The 25,397-nt window shown below is 36.0% G+C and overlaps 1 protein-coding gene across 5 annotated transcripts in view; it reads right to left on the bottom strand.

Annotated features, from left to right (window-relative positions):
• The window catches only part of SOX6 (SRY-box transcription factor 6), a 375,115-nt gene that overhangs the window by 317,226 nt on the left and 32,492 nt on the right, over positions 1-25,397 (bottom strand). For 3 of the 5 annotated variants that reach the window (XM_080344873.1, XM_080344872.1, XM_080344874.1), the window contains exons 2-3: positions 19,581-19,689; positions 4,845-4,915 (exon numbers count right to left, since the gene is read on the bottom strand). The gene's annotated coding sequence lies outside the window, so the exon portion shown is untranslated. The remainder of the gene's footprint in view (positions 1-4,844; positions 4,916-19,580; positions 19,690-25,397) is intronic. The other 2 variants (XM_080344876.1, XM_080344875.1) reach the window with 1 other exon arrangement.

Here is a 25,397-nt window from a genome sequence, read left to right as displayed (position 1 = left end):
AAACTGGCTAAAATGAATACAATGCATATTGCTTCCACAACATGAGCATTCTGTGTATTTATTTATTAAGTTATTTACTTACTACCAAGAAATTGTCTGTACGGTCAATAGGGAAGCGGCCAAAAGAATGTGCTGCACTCAGAAGGTAAATGGAAACTCACAGGAACATGCTTCTGTGCCACCATTGTGCAACAGACACTCCTTCTATCAGAACTCTAAGTCCCTAGGTGACCTCCCACACCTGCACAGCTTTAGAAACATTCACATAAGGAGTCCTTTGGACATCCCAGCTGGAAGCATGGGCTGGGGAAACAGAACTTCAGATACTAAAAAATGAACAGAACTTTTTGTACTTTTGATTGGACTTCTGTCCTGTTCTCAGCAGATTAATGTCCCAGCCACCTTTCTCTCTCCTTCAGCCTTTTTTTCTACACCTTCCTCTCTTCAGGTACAACTACAAAGCTCTGGATGGATGCAACTACACTTCTATTAGACCCAGACAGGCAAATGTGCTTGGGCATTTACGGACCAGTTATTACCCAAGTGTGAAGAAGTGCCCTTTCCTCCTTCCATTTTGTTTCTACTCAACTAACTCTCTCTTAAGTACATCTAAAACATGTATTTATAGAAGCTTTCACAGACAAGAAAACTCTTCAAGGCAGGTGCCTTGCTTTTGTGTTTATTTATACCTCACATTATATACTGGAACTTTGCTTCCTATTAGAAAATTTCTGTGCTACTGTAGTGCAAGAGTTGCATAAAAGGAGCAAGACAGTGTTCCACTAGAAGCAGATTTTATACTCCTCATTTATAAAAGAATCCCAGGAAAACAGAGCTTCAAATTCCTGATGGGCTCCTTCATGGTGCAACCACATCATTTTACATTGGTACATCACAAATGTTGGCAGAAAAGTAGGAAGAAGAGGATAAAAACCTCTGATACCTCCAGCACACATATGCAAAAAAAAAAAAGTATGGATGTTGCAGCAAACAGAGCTTCTAATAAGGCATCACTTGGTTTTCTTAACAGGCATTTTGAAAGAATCAGCACTTCATAGAAAGAGGTAAGTGATAAGTTGATAAACACAGTATATTTTCCCAAATAAATTAACTGTAATTCAGTAGAACATCAAATGTTATCAACTAAACCTGTAAAGGTAAATAGTGCCAAAGGCACATGTCTTCTCTTGCTCCAAATGTGCTGTGACTTCTTTGAATTTATCATGTAAATATTCATAATTTAATAGTTTTCTCCTTTAAATAAGCTTGTAAAAATACAAAGCACAAATCTAGCAGGTCAGATGCTCCATGGTGCACATAAACACGGTCTCTAAGTTTTACATTGACTTAAAAGTAAGATTGATGAAAAAATATTAAGCATTGAGTTTGAAGCCAAGCATACTCCCTGATGATGTATTAATTGGAATAAGTGTTTGAAAGATAACATTTACATACTCACAATATCAATTTTCTTGTATTATAAAGTGTGTGTACATGTGTCCCCTGAGTGTTCCTATTTTTGTTTTTAAACATTCTTTGAAAAAAACTGCTGCTATTTGTTTTTAAAGCAATTTGATTTTAGTCTCAATTCTAATTATATTATTTTTATCATATTTTAAATACAGACTTTTCACTGGAGAGCTGTTCTAACAAGACACTGAAGTTTCATGGGCTTTAACACCATTCATTTAGTGGTTTTTTTTCCCCTCTGTCAGTATTTTCACTTCATAGTCAAGTCACAATAAAATGTTTACACAGAAGCTGAACTGCTAGTAAAAAGGTATTTCTAATTGCTGATGTACAAGCAGAATTTGTTTTAAATGCTGTGTTATTAGAGGGCATTTATTTTACCATCTGTAACTTTAAATAATTATTGCAGTTTACTACTGGACAAACCTACTTGGGGAGAACAATTAAATAAATTAAACAATGTTAAGACCACATTCTTGAAAAAAAAGTAACCTTTAGTTGGGACAATTGCTCTGCGGGCATAACACAAAAGCCCAAATGTCACATTTTCCATGAAATTTACTTTTGTATGAATCATCAATCCTGTTTTCTCCTGAACAAAACTAGCCAAATATGACAAAAAAAAACCCAACAAAGTTGTCTGAACTGGATGATCCAAGTAATTACATGTTACAGCAGAATGCATCTATGACAAAACTTCCAAAAATTTGAGGAAAAAGTTATTATAGCCCCTGGTTGAAATAGCTTTAGTATAGACCTATAGCAGTATTTAGCTGATCTTGCTGTATTCCCATATAAAAATATGCACAAAGATCAGTCATCCTGGCACTGATCTAATCCTTCCCTTTGGAGTATAGATGAAACAAACACGCTATAAAATCATGCCCAGATTTTATAGCATAACATGAAAATGGTATACATTTCTCATTAGCATTTTTTATATGCTGCTTAGAACTGAATCTTCTCAAAACTCCTTGTATATGCAAACTTTTTGTCTTCCACACAAACTCCCCAAAACTCCCATCTTCTATGGTATCATTTGTTTAGGGCCTATTTGTTCAGCCTCAGCTCCTGATTCTGCTCTCATCAGCTTCCAAGGTCATCTCACATGAATAAGCATTTGCAGAAATCAAGCCTTTAAACTGAAAGATACCTGAGGTACAACCTGCCCTTTTAGTCTATAGGGCACAGTGAAAATTTATAACTCTGTACATATTACTGTTACTGAATAGTAAGATTATGTATCTGCTGAACTAATGTATACTACCTACAGATTATTTGCAAGTCCAGAGAGCTACAATAGAGATGATTTCAGAAGGCTTAAACCTGTATTACTATAAAATGTATACTTCCACTCTGGTTTCACTACATGAGGAAACACTGGGCTGAATCAGTTGTACATCCTATATTTGTTTTTCAGTTTATGTGCACTTCATGTTTGCATATGTTTCTAGATATATACTAAAGTAAATCCTTTAATTAGAGAACAAGAACAGTCAGCCATTGTGTTAGCTTCTCCAGATATTTGTGTCAATGTGATTGAATTCTGAGTTGCAAAGAGTATCTATCAAAGACTAGACTCTGGTTCATTTTCTGCAGTCATTTTGTAGAAGTCTTCCCTTGGCTTCACTGGTATGGCTGCTGAACCACGTTCCAGCTCTCATGGCCACGCTACTGTAAGGGGTCCCAACTGTACAACAACCACGTCTGCAAAAGCCAGTGTACAGTTGTGTGATAACAACAGTCCATACTTCTCATTAAATACTTGATTGACCTAAATGCAAACATTGCTTTCAAAGTACTTTTACCTCATTTGTTTTTACCCCAGCTTTTTGTTGTTGTCAACAAAGTAGGACTCAGGTCAGGAGTCCACAATATAATTACCAAAGCCCTTTATATGTTCATAATACTACATGGGCATGAATTAAACGATACTTACAGGTTTTCATCCAATTAGCCTGGTACACACAAAGAAGTTCACCATGAATCTACTGTTGCATTTATTCCGTTACTTTGATTGGAAAGTATACTCCATATTGAGGTATGAAGAGCTACTGTTTGTATTGACTGATACATTACTATTTCCATTTATGGATGAGAAAAATGAGGCAAAGAAAGACTAACTGATTGCTTGAAAAAAACATGCAGTGGCAAAGCCAGGAAAAGTTAGAGCAAATTCCTCTCTCTCCATTCAGTAATCACTTTACATTGCCTTCTCAGAACTATTTCTCAATGCTAATGCTTTTTTAAAATTGTTTATTTTATTTGATAACAATATTTTCTTCAAATATGACTGACAATGCTCATTAAAAAGATGCAGACCTGTAAATGAAGGGAACTGCAAATATAATAGGAAAACCATATACGAAAATGAACATTTGTAAAGATGAAGGGTTAGTATAAATTGAACACATTTCCATATCGAGGAGAGAACCACCCATATTTTACCCTGATGAATGTGGGTTTGTGAACATCTTTTTCCACAAATGATTGAATAAATATTTATTCATAAACTATATTTGTGACTTAAGAGAACAAGTTGCATAGATTGGTTTCATTTATACCACAATACAAGAGGTATTGCAATAATTTATATCATGCCAAGTCTAAGTCCCATTAGATTTTCCTTATTATACTTGACTAAGTTGAAGACTATCCAAAAAAACGCAATTCTGAAAGCTTTCTATTTGTTGCATAAATAACTATCTTCCTCCCAGATCTTCTCCTCTAATGTTCCCTTTCTCAAGGCATTTATGCATAGGCCTAGTCCCATTTGCTTTATTTGAACTTGGGCATACACTGAAACATATTCTTGGGCCATGGTCTAAATGACTACAGTCTCAGTCATTTTGCTGCAACCATAAAGGTCAGCTTTCTCCAGGGTACATAAAAACACATTCCCAGTTCAGCAGATGCTGGTTGTCCTAGTGTTTCCTCAATAAACCCATATAGCTTTTCCTCTAAAAGCCCTGTCAGTCTTAAATCACAGCCCCAACTCATTTCTAGAAATCATTTTCATGACAATAGCAAGATGCATGGCTATCATTAGCAACTGCCACAACTGATGTGGTACTGTAAGCAACACTGTTCTCTCATTATTATGATTATGAACACCAAAAGAAAGCTTGAAAAAACAGGAATATTCACTGTTGCTTCAGGCATCTGTAGTGCCTCTGAATAACTAACTGAAGCATAAGTTGGTAGCAAAAAAAACTACCAAAAAATACAAAAATAAAAGGTTTATAAGTACATTTCTTAATAAAAGAACATTCTAAAACTGATATAACAGCAACAGTTTAAAATAGCTTCCATTCTTCATGTTAAGAGTATTAGAAAGATGCACATAACTGGAAAAATAATGAATAAATACTTACAAATACACAAGAAAATCAGCCCCAGCTCCCAGAAATCACTGGTAAGTTGCTTTTGAATTCATGAAACTGACCTGAAAATGTAAAAGGAAAAAACGTTGAAACAAAAGAAAGCCCAGAACTGATAAATGTTACTTTTTTTTATTATTATTATAGAACAGTTGTGATTTTTAACAATAAACTAAATAAAACAGCACACAAGATTGTTGCCACTATTTCAGCCAAGTCATTTACACAGAATTTGTTTCCAGGAAGCCAATACCAAGAGAAACAATTATTTCATTGTTCTGCATCTCACACCATAGCAACCCAGTCCATTATGGCTTCTAAGAAGTGTCATAAATGCAAGCATGGTTATCTTTTAATAAGGAAAATAGCTGTGAGGGTTTTTTTCATTGGTCGGGGTTTTTTGCTTTTTTGTTTTGTTTTGTTTTCTAGTGTTACAGAACATTCATTACTCTTTAAAAGTGTTTTGTTAACAGCATTTTGCAGCTTAATTGGTGTAAAATAATATTGTTTAGGTGCATTTAACTGCAAAATGCAGATTTAAATGCAAAATTCATACCTAAAGAAATACTAACAACATTGTTCTCCCACAGTCTAGATCCCAGTTAGAAGCTTAGCGTAAATACAATGCATTCAGTATAAGACATGATTAAATCCAACATTCTTTTTCCTGCATGCCCCTCAGTTCTAGTTGGAAAGGTAACAGATGCAACTCAAACCCACAGAGCTCGCCTTATAAAATTCTTTAACTAGCACAATGACTCACTTTATGCCTCTAAATATCCATGGTTTCCTCTCTCCAGAACCCCCATGCATTAGAAGGTAGTTCAGTAGTTTATTTTTATTGTTTGGGCTACATACAGCACATTTTTAGTTCTTACGAAAACAAAGAAACTTTGTTGCACAGCCCTTGTTTTCTTTCCAAAATGTGGGGATGGATATGGGTAACATTAAACTGAAAATAGTAATGGAGCCTGGGCAACTAGTTTAGGTCAAAACCTTTTTGTTCTCTGGGAGCTATCTGATTAATTTGCAGTTCATAAAACAGTGGGTGTAAGCTCAGTTTAAAAACATGTAACTATATTTAAGATGAAATCATCATTTTTCTTAGCCTCCAGTAATCTTTAAGAAACACCTTCCCACAACATTTCTGTATCCTAAAGTGCACCAGCTAGTACTGCACATTGCCTAGAGACAAGGAGAGAATACCAAACTTATCTTGATGTAGAATATCCTCCTTATTTCATACACCCACCCTGAAGTGCATATTATTCATTCCAACCAAGCCCTCCCCCATCCTGAAAGTACGCATTTAATTGTGTCTTCTCTCCTGTAATACCAACAGAGAGTCAACAAATCTCATTTGCTATATCAATGCAGTGTTATTATATATTTTAAAAGCAAGTCTGAATCTCATTATCAGCTGATTTATGCCATTAGTGTGCTTTGGAGCCACCAATTAAACAAGGACAGTGGTTCATAAGGTCACAGTTAATTAATCCAAAAGAGTATAAATACACTTTAATGCACACCACCTCATGTAGAGAATTTAGGAACAAAGCAACAATCCTTTATTCTGGGCAAGCAATTAGGGGGAAAGGTTAAATATACAAAATTTTAAATTTAGCTTTAGCACTCTGCTAATCTATCAGGAAAAAACTTCGGTCTGGTAAAAAGTGCTGCAGAATAATATGTATGTGAAGCCTTGATCCTTATGGCAAGAGACAACAGTGCAAGTGAGGGAGAATGAAGACCATGGTTAACCATGCCCAGTAATCCTGAGCAAATTAAGGCTTGTTGCTCAGAAAACACCTCAGAACTGGGAACCAGCTGCAAGGTTACCTATTACATAGTTGGTCAGGGTGCGAAAGACAGAAACAAAAATCCCGAACAGCCCAGTCTATTCAAAATGGACCCATCTGAGCTAGACTGTTGTACTCAATACATCATATAAAACTGACTTTTCCTTTAACCACAATCCCTTCATAAATTTAATAAAATAGTGCAATCACGTAAGTGTTCAGTAATAGCAGTAGTCTACCAACACAACCGGAGTATAAACAAGTACAATGCTGAAAACAATCTAACTGACCAGAAATAGTTATTTACAGTGAAAATTCAAGTATGAGGTACCTGGGGTTTATACGGAAGAAAATGATACCTGTTTCTTACTGCCTTGACTCATTTTACCTTGCACAGTTCCTGGCTCAAGAGATAGATGGTATAGCTAACACACACACACACACACACAGACATGCAAATCACATCACTTTTTTTCCTTTTTAGCTTTCCAGATGATTTTTCTACAAACAAACAGGCAAACAACAACAAAACTTTCCTATCCATGTAGAAAGCCCTCTGTCCATCAAACACTAACATCATAAAGTGAAATACAAAATTCCTATAATGTGTGTCCTATACAAATAATATAATTAAATATAAACATATTACATAAATAAATCAGACCAAGGACTAATACTAAACCAGTCAGTAGTTGTTTCATGTAGATTGTTATACCTGTCTCTTTTACCAGTAAAAGACTTGTGTCATGTTTTTAAAGGTGTATAGGCGGCCAGCTCTCACTGGTGTTGAGAAGGTAAACCTAGCCCTTTCAGAAGTCTGGCCTTTTTTTTAAACCATTTATGTTTTCATTTTGGATGTCTCGAGTTGAACTACAGAAGAGTGGTTGTCGCATACACATATACAAGAACAAAGATTTCTTTAAAGTGTTCTGTTGATTTCATTGGTACAAGTCCCACCAGAAACTTCACTCAGATACGTTGCAGTCAAAATGCTCTCAAAGTGTTCTCAATAGCTGCAATTTCTGCAGGTATTTCAGATGCTTGTTTGGAAAGCTGTTAGCATCCTTATCAAAGACTGGCTCTCCTGTCCCACTATGAAAGGGGGAAAATCCAGCTGTGAGAATAACCTATGCTCTGATTTCATCTACCTTTGCCAAAAGATGTTTCATACTTAAATCTGCACATATAGTATGAACCAAACAAAAAAGGCGATGTTTTCTTTTTCCTGTACTGTAGCTGACTTTCTGTTCTACCACTCTGTGAAACTGACAAAACTTTCGATGGCAGAGGAAAAACACAATGTGAAGACCCAAGTCTATGTACCAATGACTCTAGTGCTCTGGTACTAACAAGTATTTCAACCCACAAGCTGAAGCATGGCTGCAAGGCAGGGGAACTGAGGCAAAAGGACATGCAATATAGCAGGTCTATATGAACTTACTGGCTACAGTTCTGTAACACTTGCTGCTGAAAACACCCCAGCGATAACACATGAGGGCTTTCAGATCTTGGGAAGAAGAATAAAAGATCCCAAACAAACTGCCAACACCAGGAAAACAAGAAATAAAGACAGGGGTTTACAAAAGTACATAAGGGTTCAGGCAACCAGCTTTCTATGAAAATAGCAAAGGTTTATTATCTCCTAATTTCCCTAAAAAAAAAAAAAAAAAAAAAAAATCCATTTTAGAAAGCCTTTAAGAGGTTACATTTTAAATGAATAGTTTTGCTCAAAAGCCAACATCATAGCAGTTTTCACCCTTTTGACTGCTTGTTTGGGGTTGTTTTTTGCATAAAAGGAAAAGGTGTCCTAATGTCAGCTAACATGAAATAAGACCAAGATCATTTCTGCAAACACCAAAAAGTCACAGGCCTGGCTTAAAAGAAGGGTTAATGAAGTTAGACATCTCTCTTTGACTTAACTAAGAATAATGTACAGTCATCCAACAATTCCACAGAATCTTTCAAAACAACCGATCTTTCAAAAAGCTAAGCTTTTGCTTGTCTTACAACGCATATTGACACCAAGAGATCACTAGACATACCACAGACCACGTACATCGCTAAATGAATTCAGGATTTTGTATGCCCTAAGTATCAGGAATGAAAAACAATTCAAGAAATAGCCAAATGTCACTTATAAAATTGTCCTCTTTTCTCCCAACACACCATCACCTCTAATAATTCCAAGAGATTTTAGTTTTCAGAATGTAAGATCTCACCACTTCTGCAAAGCTGAAAAAAAATTACTTATTTTATAAAATCTTTTACAAAATCTTTTTTTATAATTTTCTGATTCTTCTAAGATAGAACCTATACAGGTAGTCTGAGTTTTCTGTGCACCATCATCAGTGAGCATGAAGGAATCCTGCAAGTAAAAAATGGAAGCAGTTATTTACTAAAAAGCTTAGCATCATTTTATATCATTTGAGAATGTGGCCTATCATTGTGGGCTGCTGGGACTAAAATATGTACCATTGAACAACTGTTAAAAAACTATTTTTGGAATTATAGCATGATGTGAAATGAAAACAAGGAATCATACAGAAATGAAGCTATACATTTAAAACCTGAATCACATAGCAATTTCACACCCTGAAATGTTCAAAATTTCACAATTAAAACAGCACTAATGACCTGTAAGGCCTTAGCCACAGTCTCAAAAATCAAGGGTGCAGTGTGCTGATTGTGATGGGAGCCTTTGAGTTGGATTTCTAAATATCTTACTTTACTGAGGAAAAGGGCACGGTTTCACGATGATTCAATTAAGGGTGTTTTACACATGGAAAACTCTTCATTCATGATCATTTTAAAGCAGGAATTAAACACAGTAATTAACCACTATAGGTGAGACTTTCTACAAAAGACATAAGGAAATTCCTGTTATCTTCTCTGTCACTTCTCTTCAGTGGTCCAGGATTGTATTTTACTGCCTTTACTGCCTTATTTCTTAAACTAAACTAAAGCTCTCCTAGGTTCCATGCACTAGTAAAAGGGTTTTTTTAAAATAATAATAATAAAAAAGATGTCCTTCTAATGCTTTTAATTTTAGAATAGTCCATCTGCAATTATCCTCATTTGGATTTTTGTACTCTGTAACAGAGATTGCAGCCAAATGATCTATCAAAGGAGGAATTAGAGCATACCACCTGTTACACAAGTAGTCATTTTAAAAAACATGTTGCATCACAGTGAGGTAAGAGCAAGACAGTGCATACAATACAAACATATGTCTCCAAAGCTCTGTACTCAGCCACTGTTTTTGCTATAGATTTTCTGCTGAACCCTCAACAAGAGTTTCTTTGTGCTTCTTAGTTCCTTATTCACAACTATTTCTCCCTTCTGTAACAGTGATACTTTACAATTCTACATATCAGAAGTTGTGATGTCGTTATTACAGAAACAAGTCTCAAAAAATCCCTAAAATAGGATACATCTCCACAGAGTTTTGCAGGGAGATGTGAGCTCACTCTGCCCACACTCAGAGATGACTGGCCACAAACCCACTCTCATCCAGTTTAGCTACGGTTAGCACTTACGTAAACTACACGACTTCTAGTTAAGAGCAACTTCACATCTGTCTACAAAAAGCATGTCTACATACAAATACAATAGACGGTGTTTCTGTGAACTACCTCTTAAGAAATGGAACCCCACAAGTTATCACCCCTCAACAGTTGTTCCCTGTCTCTCCCCAAAGGGTAGCACTCAGCAGCAGCACATGATCTGGCAGCATTATATTATATAACTGACTATAAGAGCTCCTTCTGATCTCTTCTGTAACCACACGTGCATTTGCAAAATTGCATTATGTCTTCAACAGGCAGCTCGTGAAGGTTTCTCTGCTCTGTGCCTGCATATCTATAAAGCATCCAATCACTACAGAACCTGAGCACAGAATACAAAATTAAGGTCTTTTGGCTGTATCACTTCATAGCATAGCAGCAGGTTAAGACTAAAAAGGTTTTTAATGAAAAAGTACTGCACGTGTCCAACAACTAATTTAAATGTATTACTATACCTGCCACTAAAATTACACTTGAAAACACAAAAAACGTCTAATTCACTGTGCAGATGAAAGAAATACCTAAATATGTATTTATTCTTTTGTATGAAAGGAAGAGGTCTAGAATTCCAGATCTGATAAGCTCTATACTCATACTTTCAAGCAGATAAGAACCACAAGACATACCCCACACTGCTTGGAAGGCTGAAGGGAGAGGAGGAACTCCAGCTATAACTCATAGGTTAGAGATAGCAAAGCCTCCTCAGTGGCCGCGGGTAGGCTGGTGGGCGCTGCCAGCTCGGGGCTCCCACATCAAGGGATTCGGATTTCCCAGCAGTTCCTGCACCAGCCCACTGCCACTCACACGATGCAGCAAGGACACAAAAAACAATTCTGAACTTCTTGTGAGCTACATGCCATTTTAGTAGCCACAGGCTGGGTCATTCCTAATCAATATGATGGAAGTAAAGAAAACAGAGAAAGCTTTCAAAGCAGGTATGTTTCTGTAGTGTTCTCATATACAGATCCATGTGCTGAAGGCACTACAAGGCAAATTAAGTCCAGAATGAAGTTACAGCATTACAAGCCTCAAGAAGTATGACTGGTGTTCCAAATACCAGAAACCCTTCCAATATGCAGTACTGTTAGAAGGATATATCAAATACAGAGAGTTTTACAGCAAACACAAACTGCACTTGGAAGGTTCCTTCCTAGACATAGAGAAGCAGCAGGGTCCAGAGGACGTGTCTTGGAAATGGCATCCAGGGTCCCTCTTCAGAGACTCACATTTGTCACACAGCCACAGAAATCAACCACACAAAGATCGATATGGCAGCTCTGGCACTCACCTGCATTATAGTATTTGGAATTTTTTTTTTCTCTCTCCCTGTGCCCCGGCTTTACTTTGTCCATTGTACAGGGACTCACAATCATAACAGGGTCTCAGGGCACTACTGTAATACAATCTCGCAAGGGTTCTCTGGCTACAACTTTAACACAAAATAATAATAGTGTTTCTGCTTCTTATATAATATTATCACTATGTAATAATTGCATTATACAATAATAACAACACACATACCAGGAGCTGTTAGCCTACCACACTGATGTATTTTTTCTTGGTAAATTGTATTAAAGTTATGTTAGCAGTTTTGGCCTCCCTTTATCTTTTGAATACGTAACATGTCTCAGGTTCCCTGCTCTTTCATCTTCAGACCAAAGTTTGAAGTAATTTCATTGAGGAATTGGCTTACTTTGTTTAAAAGGGGGTATGTTCTTTTAGCTCAGTCACATGACTGAAAAGGACAGTATTAAAAGTATGAAATTTTATTCAAACTGTAGTCTAGCACACAGTTAAATCTGTGTAATGAGCTTCATGAGCTCTGAATTGGACTAAATTTAAATTCAATTACACAACAGAATGGAATCACATTGATTCGTGATTCAAATAAATGATCTATATTTACAGGTACATGCTCATTTTATGCCCAATTTTTTAGCTATTATCTATATATATATATTTATATTTTATCTATAATTGCTGACATCCTCTGACCAAATAAATGCTCTTTTTGGAAAGAAAAATAAAACCAAATTCCATGACTGTGTCTTCCTCACTAGACAAAGCGTCAAGAATTATGTAGGGCTGTGAACAGTTAAATAACATGAAAGGCTTTGAGTCATTAGGCATCATTGCTCAAACTCTGGAGCTGTTGCACATAGAACACAGAAAAGGTTTAGGACAAATCTTCATCAGGTTCTTTTACTAGACTTTGACATGAAGACCTGCTAAGTTGTCCTTGTCATACACTTACCAGATGCAAACTACTTGGCACAATTTTTGATAGTGTTATATCTACATGTGCATAAGCAAGGCTTGGAATAGTAAGAAAAAACCTCTTCACCAGGAAACTAAAGCTCTCAAGCAAAGAGACTGGAGGGGTAGGGGGACAGGGTGAAGTGTTAATTGTGGAAGTCCAGTTTTATCATTATTTCCGAGAGCCACAATTGGTAAGATAGCTGAAATGTCTAGCTGATATTTTAGAGATATCAACAATAACATTAGTCCAGGAGAATACATTGCCATATTTTAAATTCCAGCATAAATATACCATATAAAACTTGGATCTGAAAATTCCCTGAAAATTGAAAAGTGGAGATTCAACCTGTCACAATTGTTGTACACTTACATAACCACCAAAAAAATAGAGATGGATGGTTTTGATTAAAAAAAAAAAAAAAAAAATGCAACAATGTACCCTTGCCTCCAGAATTTAATATAAGCACATTTGAGAGCCAAATGCCTGGGAGCTAAGTCAGCTGTACATAAACTCACATTTTTGTCTGACAAATCTATTTCGTAATATAGCAATATGTGTGCCATTTGCTTCCACTGAAACTAGTGTTAATTCAAATAAAATATTGGGGTTCTGTATTGGAGAATACCATATTTCTACAGCTCAGATTTTCAAAGCTAATTAAGTAGGACATAAAAATCAATTAGAAGACCTTAAGAATGTCTGCCTTCAGGTCTACTTCCCTGGATTCCCTGAGGGATAAAACCTCCTTACTACATATCTTCAGGGTTTTTTCCTGAAACATAATAATTATAGCTTAAGTCTCTTTTTTTCCTTAAAAAGAAAAACACCCTCATATACTAAATTTCCCTCTCAGCTCCAATTTTTGAAATTCATTTCACCTGACACCATAACTAGAGAAAAGGTCCAGGTGCTCTCATTTTAATTTCATTTTAGAAGAAAGATAAGTAAACAAAACTTCTTTCTTCAAGGATCCATTCAGTCAATTAGAATCTTAGATATGCATCCTTGGTCAGAAAACAGTTCCCCAAGTATGTGGCACAGAGTGCTACCAGCAAAGATATGGCTTTATATTCTGCCCAAGGACCATTCTATTTCTGATTATGTACAATAATCAGTCTTGAAGATAATTAACTCTCACTTGCTGGATAAATAAATTGCATTAAAAAAAAAAAGTAACCACGTTACCTCACAAAGCCCTCAAAATAAAACTTCTCAGCTTCCTTTCAGTCTCTCCTAAAGCATATTTCATTAGCTAAAAAAGCAAGCAAAAAATTTTGTTTAATTAAGAGTACACGTTGAAACAGAAATTTGCCTTCACCCATAAAGTTATCAGTTTGATAAGAACTCAAGCTTTGGAGACTTAACCAAGAGAAACTCTAGTTTCTTCTGATTTTCACCTATGACATCTCTGTCAAAATCTTGTTTGCAATTTTGCACAATATCTGTTCTTGTTGCATATCATATAAAGATTTTCATTTCCTTTATCTTCTACAACATTCACCTCTGCAAGATACTTTGAAACCAGAATTGAAATATGTTCATTATAGATAGAAATCCTTGGAGGCAAGACTGCCCATCAAATAAATGATATGATGACCCCTGACTCCAATTTCTGTTAAGCCAAATCAGGGGTACTAACAGCCAAGCAGGTTAAAATGCTAAAGCACTACTTTCTATCAGTCCATAAGGATCAGTTGTATGTTCATAGCCTGGTTTTTGTGTTGTGTATAGAGATCATATATTAGTAAACTGCTGATCTTGGAGTCAGAGGTGCTCTGCACTTTAGGACAGACTGTCCTAAGCTATAAATTTAAAGGTAACTTTAGGGGAAGAGTTTTGTTTTTCACGTGCTGAAAGTGATTCCTAGCCTCTTTAAATAGTCATATAAAACCATATCTCCAGGCACTTACCAGCATTGCTCAACATCTCTGAGCCTCAGGCTACCCACACCTGCCCTCAGCATGATCCTGACAGGCAGCAATGAAAAGCTGATGGCTAGAAGGGTGGCTACTAGGCACGTTGTATATGATATTTCAAAAAAGTAAACGGAATATTGATTAAAAAAAAAAAAAAAAAACAACACACACTCAGAAAGTTGGCATTAACCTGGACAGCAAACGTAAAAATTTCACCAAATTAACTCATCAGCCTGACATATCTCATTACAGGATCTTATCACTGGTTTAACTAAACAAAAGAAAAATATACAGGGAATAACATATTTCTTTAAGAAGTACTTCAAATATGTTTCTGTCTTGTGCTAAATGAAGCGGCTAGTGCTGTGGAATTTTAGGGTGGTGTTTCCTCAGTTTTCTTTTTAACAAACACCAGAGTGAACATTACAGCAACGTCCATCAGAAATCATTAGAGCACAAGCTATAACTACTCCTCGCCAACTATAAAGTATGCAGGCTGTTTTCTTTTTTGTTGTGTTTGTTTGTTTGTTGGGGGAGTTTTTATTTGTTTTTTGGGGTTTTGTTTTGTAAAATTTTCTGGTTCCTCTATTTTACTTTAACTAGACATACTTTGTTTCTTCAGGCTAGAAACTCCTCTTTTTCCAGGTCACCCTTCCCTCTTTTTATGGCATGTGGACCTGGTGGAATGCAGTGCAAAGTTAAGTAATCAAGTATATGTAAAATTATAAGAAAACTTTCTGGGAAATCAAGGAAAAAGAAAATGTTTGAAATTTTAGCAAATGCCACTCTCAAGAACTAAAATAATATTCATAGATGATCTTCTCTACTTGACAAAGTTTTTAATCTTTATGCTTCCCTTCTTTAAAAAAACTGTAAAGTGTTATCATTCAAATAATCATGTTTATAATTTCAGTTATTTTTATTGCTGGCTACTCCTTGCTTATGAATAACTTAATCCACTTTCTTTCCAACTAATGGCATTAGAGTGATACTACACGTCACAGCTGTCCAAGATCCCAGTGTTCTCAGTGCAAATTGCCATAAAGGGTCTTAAAAGTGTGCAGTTCTAAGAAGATAAGCATTTTGAAGATATCAGCAGACACACTATTCAGTGTGAATAAATATGATCCCTCAAAGAAATATATCAGACCCTAAGATCTCCCCTGAATTCACAGAAAGGCACGGCTATTTTTAGAATACAAGGTTAAAACCACTCTGTACTTGATGTGTTGTAGAACAACAATGACTTTAAGGGGTCTAGGATTAGATTTTTATTCTGTCACCCCAAAGATCTAATGAATCTCATAGAAATTCTCAGAACTTTGCTGAATTATCAATACCCGAGAAGTCAGACACTACTATTTTTTATCACCACAAGAATATATTGTGCATCTACATAATGTTTCCAGATGAAATTTTAAGGTACAAGAAAATAAATATTTTTAAATACTACAGAGTATTATGGAGTAGATCCCCTGTAAAGAGTGCTAACATAAAGTTTGCAGAACTTTCAAACCATAATTTGAGGATCTAGGAGGGAGATCAAGCAACAAAATTTTCTAAACCTGACACCCTGGACTGGGTTTTTTTGTGCAATTAGCAACACCTTAATAGCAAATTACTTCCTTGAAAATCAGAGAATAAGATTCTAGTCAACAAGATCATAGACAGCAGAATCCCTGTCTAGACTATGTAAAAATAGTACTGAAATATTTAAAAAGTTATAAATATAAAAAAAATACATTACTCTCAGAAGTCAGACGAATCCTCTCTGTAAGCATGCCGACTCCGATTTTACAATGAACTAATCACAAGTTGCTTAAGTGCATGTACAAAAATTAGAAGAGATAATTATGTAAAAAATTTACAAAGTGGCTCAATGCCAACAAGAGAGTCTCCCATCGACCATATATGATACCTCTCCCTACCTGAAGAAGCAGCTGTGTTCTACAGCAAGTCCCAACAATCTTTAAAACCTGGCTTCTGGAGACACAAGAAGAGGGTCTAAAAACATAACATTTTAGGCTCTTCTGCTTTTGTTCACTGTTACATGGCAATATAAGAAGCAGGATTCTTTCATTTTATAAAACTCAAGCTTCACAGCAGTTCACAGTTCTGTGACTCCAATCCTACACAAGCCAAAGTGAAGGCCAGACTTGGCCTCATTATCTCAAGTATGCCTCATCCAAGGTGCATTTCAACAAGCTGACCTGACAATCGCACTACAGTCAATGGTGAAACTTTCAATGATTTCAATGACAATAACAACTAGAGTTACAGACAAAGGTGATGCTGTTCTCAGGTAAAAAATGGAGGCAAATACTAACATCACTAGGTTCTCTAACATCACCAGGATTTAGCAAATGTATCATACAAATGCAAGAAAAAAATACAAAGAACACTTCATTCACATATATACAAAGTCTTCTATTATTACGGCACACAAATTGCTGTGTTACTAGGGCTGGCTGGAAGGTATTAAAATTAAAAGTCAAATTTTAACATTGGAATATCAATGCTTCAAACCTGTATGGACTTATCAAATCAAGGAACATCGCTCGAGTTATAAAACCTGTTGTGTGACCTGTTACTTAGTTTTTTAGTTTCTCTACTCTCTGAAAGTTGCTTGTCCAAATTCTTCCAATGGGAAAAATCTTCTAAGAGAACAGATCACTCTTGAGCTGTCTCAGACTACGTATGGGAAATAAATATCATTGTTATACACTTGAACCCAAAATGTAGGATATGTTCATATCATAGGAGAATTACACATTAACAATACACTGTGAAAACTGAGCATGCTTGGGGGGAAATAAATAAATAAAAATCAAGCTACTTGAACAAAACCAGTATTGTTCATAAGATAGTTTTTCCACTTTGGAAACATAATTTGGCATCTTCTCTATTAGGCCCAAGTATTTTGAGCTTCAGATACTCCTACAGAGAAGCTAAGTAAGTTTTATTCAGCTACACGCAAAGAAATACATGGTTGTTTCTTTTCTATGTCTGAAAATAACTTGTCCACTCTGATAAAAGTATGCTGCTAGAGACACTGGTAATTAAGCCTTCAGAGTTTGCCATCCATTAAAACTTGGTGATCCCACCCAAAGCGCTTCATCATCAGAACCATCTGGTGTTCTTTCTGCACAATTACCAAAATACAGAACATATTTTGACTTGGCACTTGCATTTGGTAGACACTTTAGTCATTTTATAAGCAACAAGACAGCATCTTGCCAAAGCACGGCCTCAAAAGGAAACTTAAACATACCAGAATCTGACTTCTATCCTAGGAAGTCCTACCAGAACAGAAAGAACATCTTCACCTTTAGCTAATGTATTCAGCTTCACATACAAGATACCTCTTACTAGGTTTGTTACTCTGTGTTTCCTCTGTATGCTGATGATTCAGAGCATTATCTAACAGATTACAGGTAAAGTGAATTGCCTCTAGTTTGGGACTGTTTATTTTATTATGTCTGGCTCTGAAATCAAACTAATGACCCACCAGAAATTAAACTCTTGTAAGTAAGAGGAACCAAAGACATTTCACTGTAGTAGAAGAACAATATCAAGAATATTTCACATCAGACTCTCCCACCATATTTTTTTCAGTGCCTGCACATACAGTAATTATATGAGCACAGCTCTAAATGCAGGACAGTCTGAAAAACAAAGGGAGTAGACAAGAATACGAACTATTCTTGAATGATACTAGGCTTCTTTTTGGTTCTTAGCTTTCAAGTTCCAGATAAAATAAAACATGATGTGAACAATGAACATACTTCCAACAGGATTAATAAGTCTCACTTGCAGATTGCCTTTAATTCACTTATTTCTATCATTTCTGACAGTAAAATTTGTGGCAAAAGGTGGAAATTTCTGTGCAGTAACAATATTATTCTCAGCTTTCTCAAGACAGTACGGATAGCACGAAAAAATCAGGGAGCTCAACTGAAGTGATAATTCTCAAACCTAGATATTTCCTTTACTTTGGGAAATGCTAAGGATAGGTTTACATTTAATGTCTCTCACCTACAACCATCCCATATTCAAGGACGCTTTTTTTTTAATAGCACAACATAGAAAATATATCTCAAGTGACAACCAAAAGCTTCACAACAAACTAATACGCTGCTGCACTCTGTATGGCATGGAAAGCTTTAAACTACCACAATAGTATATAAACCAGAAAACAGACATTTTCACATCAAAATGATCCTACCAGGACATGAATTTGCACCCATCAAAATTTTCACAGATATTAATTTGACTGATATAGTGAAGGAATAACACATTAGATAACTATAGACATGGAGAACTGAACAAAATTTTACCAAAAAATTATTAGGAAAGACCTATAAGAAATTTGGATGGAAATTAAACAAGTCATTATTACAAGTAACTTGCAAGGCTAGTCCCTCAACAAAACAACATTTTGGGGGAAAAAAAGAAGTCTATTGAATTTATAATAATAAGATGCAAATAAGAGATGGATAAAATATGTAATGACACAAAAACATATCTGCACAATAGTAAAAGGGAGTGGAACTAATGAAAGTGGGAAATTAGAAACAGTTAATTTAGTGAAGAGATCTACGAGTGCATATGGCAATCTGAGGAATCACAAACATGTTACCCCTTATTAGACAAGTCGTCAGACAGATTAAATGTAACATATGAGCAAGTAAATAAACATTTGACTACATAGAGTGTCATTCTCATTGGGTGACACTCCAAGGAGTGTATATCTCATAAGCTGGCAAAAACAAACCGCACATTACACCCTTGTTTTTATACAAAATCTCAGAGCAGGCTTCCTAACATCAGAGATTTAAAAAACAAATACAGTTTATTTACTTCCTGTAGTTTCTTTTTCCTTTAATTTTAGCATGGCTAACAATATTGTAGCAAGTAGCAAATTGTTATCAAGTCATATCCTCATCTTTTTTGAACAACAGCATGAATTTCTTAAGTTTCTACCAACAAATTAAATGAACAAGGGCATTTACTTTCAGGAAGGATAATCAGATTACTGTCACCTTACAAAAGCATTATGGGGTTTCCCGGTTATTTCAACTACTATCATCACAGAGCCATGTAACAACCACAATGTGAGGATAATACACCATCCCCAAAAGGAACAATCAAATCAAAATGCATTAAATTATGAGAGAAATCATTCAACTTACACCTTAGAATCTTGAGCAAGTGCTATAACATCAGAAAAACTTTCACAGGGAAAGATGTTGTTGCTTTCAGGCCAGTGGGGTTAAAATTTTGGTTTAAGTTTCACAGCATCTAGAAAAGGGCAAACACAATGGAGCAGATTCACTAAGGTGTTACTTCATATTAATTCATGTTAACTTGACTGAAGCAGTGAAGTCTCATTTGCTATGAGACAAAGTAATTAGGTCTTACATCTACATTAAAAAAGAGGTATCTTAACATCCCCATCTTAATTTACAAAAACAAAAAAAACAAGAAAACAGAAAACAAAGGTATATGATAGGTCGTTGCTTTACCTTTTCTAATAAAACTAGCAGTTTACTGTTTATAAAAAGTGATACATTCTGGCATATTTTTGATGCAACTTCTGTACAAGCAATGACATGACCTAGCAGTAGATTCAAATGCCTTGAGCACATTAAGACCGAGTTGCCAGCTCTGAAAAGCAAACAGTTTTTGCAAATCGTAGGAGCTAGTCACGAGCGCAGTGCATTGTTCTTTCTATAATTGTGTTCTAATGAAAGTGAGAAGAAGCTGGTGGATATAAACAGAGCAAGACATTGTCCGGCCTTATCGTTACCTACCCAAATGAGAAGACGACCCAGCAGAGATTCACCAAGTCCTCCTCATGCATAAATATATGCATTTCTATATGTTTTGGCCTTCACAACTGTGAATCAGAAACCAGGATCAGCCCAGAAATAACTGCACTCTGCTTTTCACAGAAACATTATTTTCTTCTTATGCTTTGCTATAGTTATATATCTTGTAATGTTATTCTTGTCACATTCTAAAAATCTGCATCACTTTTTTGCTTCAGGATGAATTCTGCTTTCAGCTGCAGAGTAGGAGTCCCCACAGAAGCCCCGGTGGTTGCACACTGGCATATCAGGAACAACAGAACTCACACTTCAAGTTAATTATATCCTATGTATTATAACGTACTTTTCTAGTAGTATAATACACAGTTTATGTTCTGATTTAAGAATTAAAAACTAATCATACGTAAAATTAGTCCATTCAAGAAATAACTGCCAAATAAGTTGGAATTAGAGCTGTATATGAACCATTCGATGATTGCACTCGCATCAGTGAACTGGAAAAGCTCAATAAGCCAGCAAGGCTTACGTACTGAAGCTGACACTCCAAAAGTGTCCACAATCCCCTCTTCTTAAAACAATTAAAACAATCCTGCCAGTTAATGGCAAGGAACAGCAAAGGAGCAAAGAGTAAAAAGGAAGGAAATTATAAGGAAATAAATCCTTAAGAGTATTGCCCAGAAGGATAATTTTTTTCAGGGTCTGGTCAAAAATTTCTCCATTCTGTTTAATTCTGAATGCATCTGAAGTTCTTCCTTGTCTAATAATTAATTATTATATAAAATCATATGAGATAATATCTTTTCCAAACCTCAAGTGAAAAAAAAGCTGAAGTCTGCCAATAACAAAACATGTTTATTCTATTCTGTGTTTCTCAACTTCCGGTGCACTTATTGGGAAGCACTTCTGCCACTGATTGGCTGCAAAACATCTGTATTGAACTAAATATGCTGTTTTTCACTAAACTCGGTTTAAATATTTTCCTGGAATTTAGAACTGCAAGTCAGTCACATGATAAACTAATCTAGAATATCATCAATTGATCCAGATATGATCAGGTTACAGCCAGCCGTACTAGTCTTAGCAAATTATTGTGTTGCTCACGCTCTGGCATCAGCAGTCTTTATTTCTCTAGGTACTTGGCTGCCAGCTAGACTGAAATTTTCATCAATTCTTTTGATGAACAGAAGATATAAAAGCTAAGCTATGTCATCTATGACAGACCAACGGCTTTGGGGGGTATCATTTTAGTGATCAGACTATATAACTTCAAATTATAAAATATGTTTATATACATATATTTACTTTCACACCTAGCCAGATACACACAAAACACTCCTGAATTCAAAGATATTCCAGAAGAATTAGAACATGATTGTTTGTCTTTCTTCAACTTTTAAAAACCTACGGTAATCTATAAGCTCAGTCTCTTTTTTTTCTCCCATTTTTTTTTCTTCCCCCTTTTTATGAACAGATATCCTGCCACACTAATATATATTTGGCCAGACTACTGCATTCAAAACTGCACTTTGACTTTTGGGTGCTTTTTTCATAGAGAACGAACATGACCAGAAGAAAATGACTCTGATCCTGTGAAAAGGCAAAAGACAATTCAGAGAAGCAGGGACACAGGGAATCCTGAATACGCAAGAGAAAGAGATAGTCAAGTCTTTCAAGGAGAAGAAAGCTGAAATAAGAATGTACACAGCTGTACCAAACTGCAGCACGTATTTAAAAGTATGTAAAGTAAATCCACTCTTAAACTAGCCACTCATTTTGCAAGACTCCACCTTGAGATGACCCTGAATTTCCTAAAGATGTTGCTGAAAACTGGTTCTACAGAGTCTCAAGTTTAACCTTAAAAACAAAAGCACGCACAACTACTGTTGCATTGGAAATGTTGACATGTCATACCTTATGAGCTGTTGGAAATATACGGAACAAAATCCTTGAGCTTGCAAGCTAGCTAATAAGTAGAAGGAACAATCAACCAATCGTAAATTAATTAAATCATGCAATTTTAACATAGCTTTAAAGAGAGAAAAATATAACCTATTATAAAGAGATAAAGAAGTATATCTGGCATTAAAGAAAACAGCTGGGTTATGTAAGAGGACTAAGAAATAGCAACAGTAGCATATTTGGTCTGTTTCAGGCCCTTAGCAAAGGTTTGCACCCTCTGAAAAAAAGGAATAGAAATGTACAAATTGAGGCAGACATAGAATATATGAAATGTATCTTTTCACACATGCACATATATCGAATACAATATCTAAATATCTGATTAATTGTGGAGGAAACAGGATAGGATATTTAACAAATCAGACAAACTGACATCTTATTGAAAGACTGCATTCTTACTAGAAATCTGGACTAGCCAGATGCTGCTGCATAAACGGATTAGCTGTTTGTGTCTGCTACCCCATTTGAGGTAGTCTGGAGGAGCAGCAGGGTTTGTAGGGCCACAGACCTGACTAGGTGCCATCACTGAGGACCTATAGCTTCGGTAGCTAGCAAAGCCATACAGCTTCTATGTGGGCTGCAAGAGACAGTTGAGACATACCCCAGTACATCCTCTGATTCTGTTCCTGCCATGAATGTCATGGAAATTCATTTGCACAGTTCCTGGCAAGCCTACTCCTATTTGCAAAGCAAATCCGTACCAGCGCTGCTGCTAGGGAGAGCGAGAATATGTGCGGGTGAATAATTTGCCTCTCCATCCTTAAATGCGCTCGATTAGCCTTGCACAAGTGATGTACCTGAATGAACTACTCACCAAAACCGAGTGGCCTAAACAACGAGCTAATAGCCTCAGCTGTATGCAAAAGTGAATGAGAAGTACCCACACATGTGGAAAACGCGTCAGAACTCTAAACTAAACTTTTCACAAGGTATCCCTGATTTTGTCTAGTCTTAACCTACATCTGTACCACAACAGTCTTTTAATGTATAATTTGTTAAAGACTTCTGGAATGCCTTTATTTAACACAGCACATTGTGAGTACTCAACCAGAAAAAAAGTGTTTTCACAGTAAAAGAATAGTAATATATGGCCAGGTGACAGCTCAAATCAAAACACTGATCCTTATTCTTTCAGTGCCGACAACATGAAAGATTAAATTGCTGATAGTACTCAAATACAGTACTGTTTTATTTTCATTCTTAAAGTATGTAAGATTTCTCCACCATAAAAATTGCAAATAGAACACATGTGAATTATGAAGGTCCTTCCTTTTTAAACAAATTTAGAAAATGTAATCATCCTTCACAGGTGAGATATTCTGTTTATTCTATGGAGAATCATTTCAGTCTAAATTAAACTCTTCAAATGGTTTTGATGATTACTGCAATAAGGACACAACAGGGAAAAGATGTGGGAAGAGAAAAACGTGTTAGATGAATGGTTGATGGAAATATTTCTAGTATATGAAAACTACTGTGTTATTTGTTTTTTTTTTTTAACCAAATACCAGTATTATTTTTCCAAAGCATAAAAAATAATGCTGCTTATCTGTCCTAAGTGAAAATGCCAACCCGTACTCTCCTTTTTAATCATCTTCAGCATGGACTGAGTACTTAAAAAATAAATAAAATATATAGGTCTTTTCAGCATTCAAAAAAAACCACTAGTGGTACAAAGACACCTTCTAGATATCAGACTGTTAGAAAACCCTCCACATTCACCATTTAAAAACGAAGCCTTTTGGGGTGTCTTGACCTTGAATAACCAGAAAGCAGAGTGAAAATGGCTTGTTTGTTAAAAATTTAAGACATAAAACCTGCCACAAATTGCTTAGAATCTAAGCAACTGAGAATCTAAATTAGATTTTGATAAGACAAGTACTAACAAAAAGCAGAGAGGCTAAAAGCACAATATGAACCTGTGGCATTTTCTGTTTTCTTTCTGATCCTAACCTCAAGCCTCACAGACAGAAAGAACATAACCAAAAATGCTCATCGAAAATGTGTGGAAAGGATGGTTTCATACGTTGCCTTCTTCCAAGCTGTCTCGAAATTCATACTTATTTAACAGCATGATGAAGAACACTACAGCCAGCAGTCAGGGAAAATTTTAATATAAAGTCACGGAACTAAACTTTACTGGAAAACAGGTGCAAGATATCCTACTACAGATTTTGGTTTCTTGTAGTATGACATGCCTGCCAGTTCATAACTTATATTATCTTAACAGTAAATACTTTTTAAGAGAAATCTCAACAGAATAACCAGGAATACAGAAATCCAGGTGACTTTAAAATAGGTGTGTGAGGCATTCTACAAGTTCTCTCTTCAACCTATAACTTGCTTATCCCAGCACTAGCACTTTTTTATTTCCAAGGAACATTCAGAGATCCTTTGCATACTGCTTAAGGTAAACTAAAGTTAAACTCTGTTTGTCAAGTGTCTTCTGTAAGAATCATTTGCCTTTCTTAATGACATTTGCTTTCCATAGCAATGTAACCCTGAAGGCTTTCTTGTACATACCAGGCAGTCAACAAATGTGCTGAAGAAGAGGGAGAAGACCAAGACAGGTTCATTTCACCTCCCTGGATGATGTTCCCATGGAGACTTTTTACAAAAGACAATGCAGCTCCAGGCTGCACCATTTAGCCTTCTCTGCAATGAAGAAGTCTGACTAAAACCAAAATGTTCCTGCTAGTGTAGTGAAATGGGCACACTGACATATATCAAACCCAGACATCCAGGGTTTCCACATGGCAATGCTCAGCCTGCTACTAGTCCCAAGAACTTTGCCCGGTTTACGGATAAAATTTGAGGTTTACTGTTCAGTGCGGTCCCTGTCCTCTTCATTACAGCATGACAATGAGGAATACAAGCTATGAGCCAGCTGGCAGACTCAAAGCAGAAGAGCTGCACTGCATCTTAGGGTTAGACCCTTGAGACAATAGAAGGAACTGAGGATAAGGACCTGGGACATTGCTCTTGCAACTGGGTCAGTTTGTAGTATGGAGCTTCTGGAAGATGAGGCATCCAATCTACATAAGGGTCATAGGTCTAAAGTTACCATTGTACATAACTAGGCAATAAGAAGCTGATTATGTGCCTGATTGAGTACCTCCTAATCAAGGGTCTGTTCCAAAGCCTGTTTAAGTCAATAGGAACCTTTCTATTGACTTCAAAGGGGCTTTTGATCAAGCCCTGCCTACTTAGTAGGATACC

This window comes from Nesoenas mayeri (assembly GCF_963082525.1).
Source record: "Nesoenas mayeri genome assembly, chromosome: 5".
Classification (NCBI taxonomy): domain Eukaryota; kingdom Metazoa; phylum Chordata; class Aves; order Columbiformes; family Columbidae; genus Nesoenas; species Nesoenas mayeri.
The sequence above is the reverse complement of the archived record's forward strand: the minus strand, read 5'-3'. Positions and strand labels throughout refer to the sequence as shown.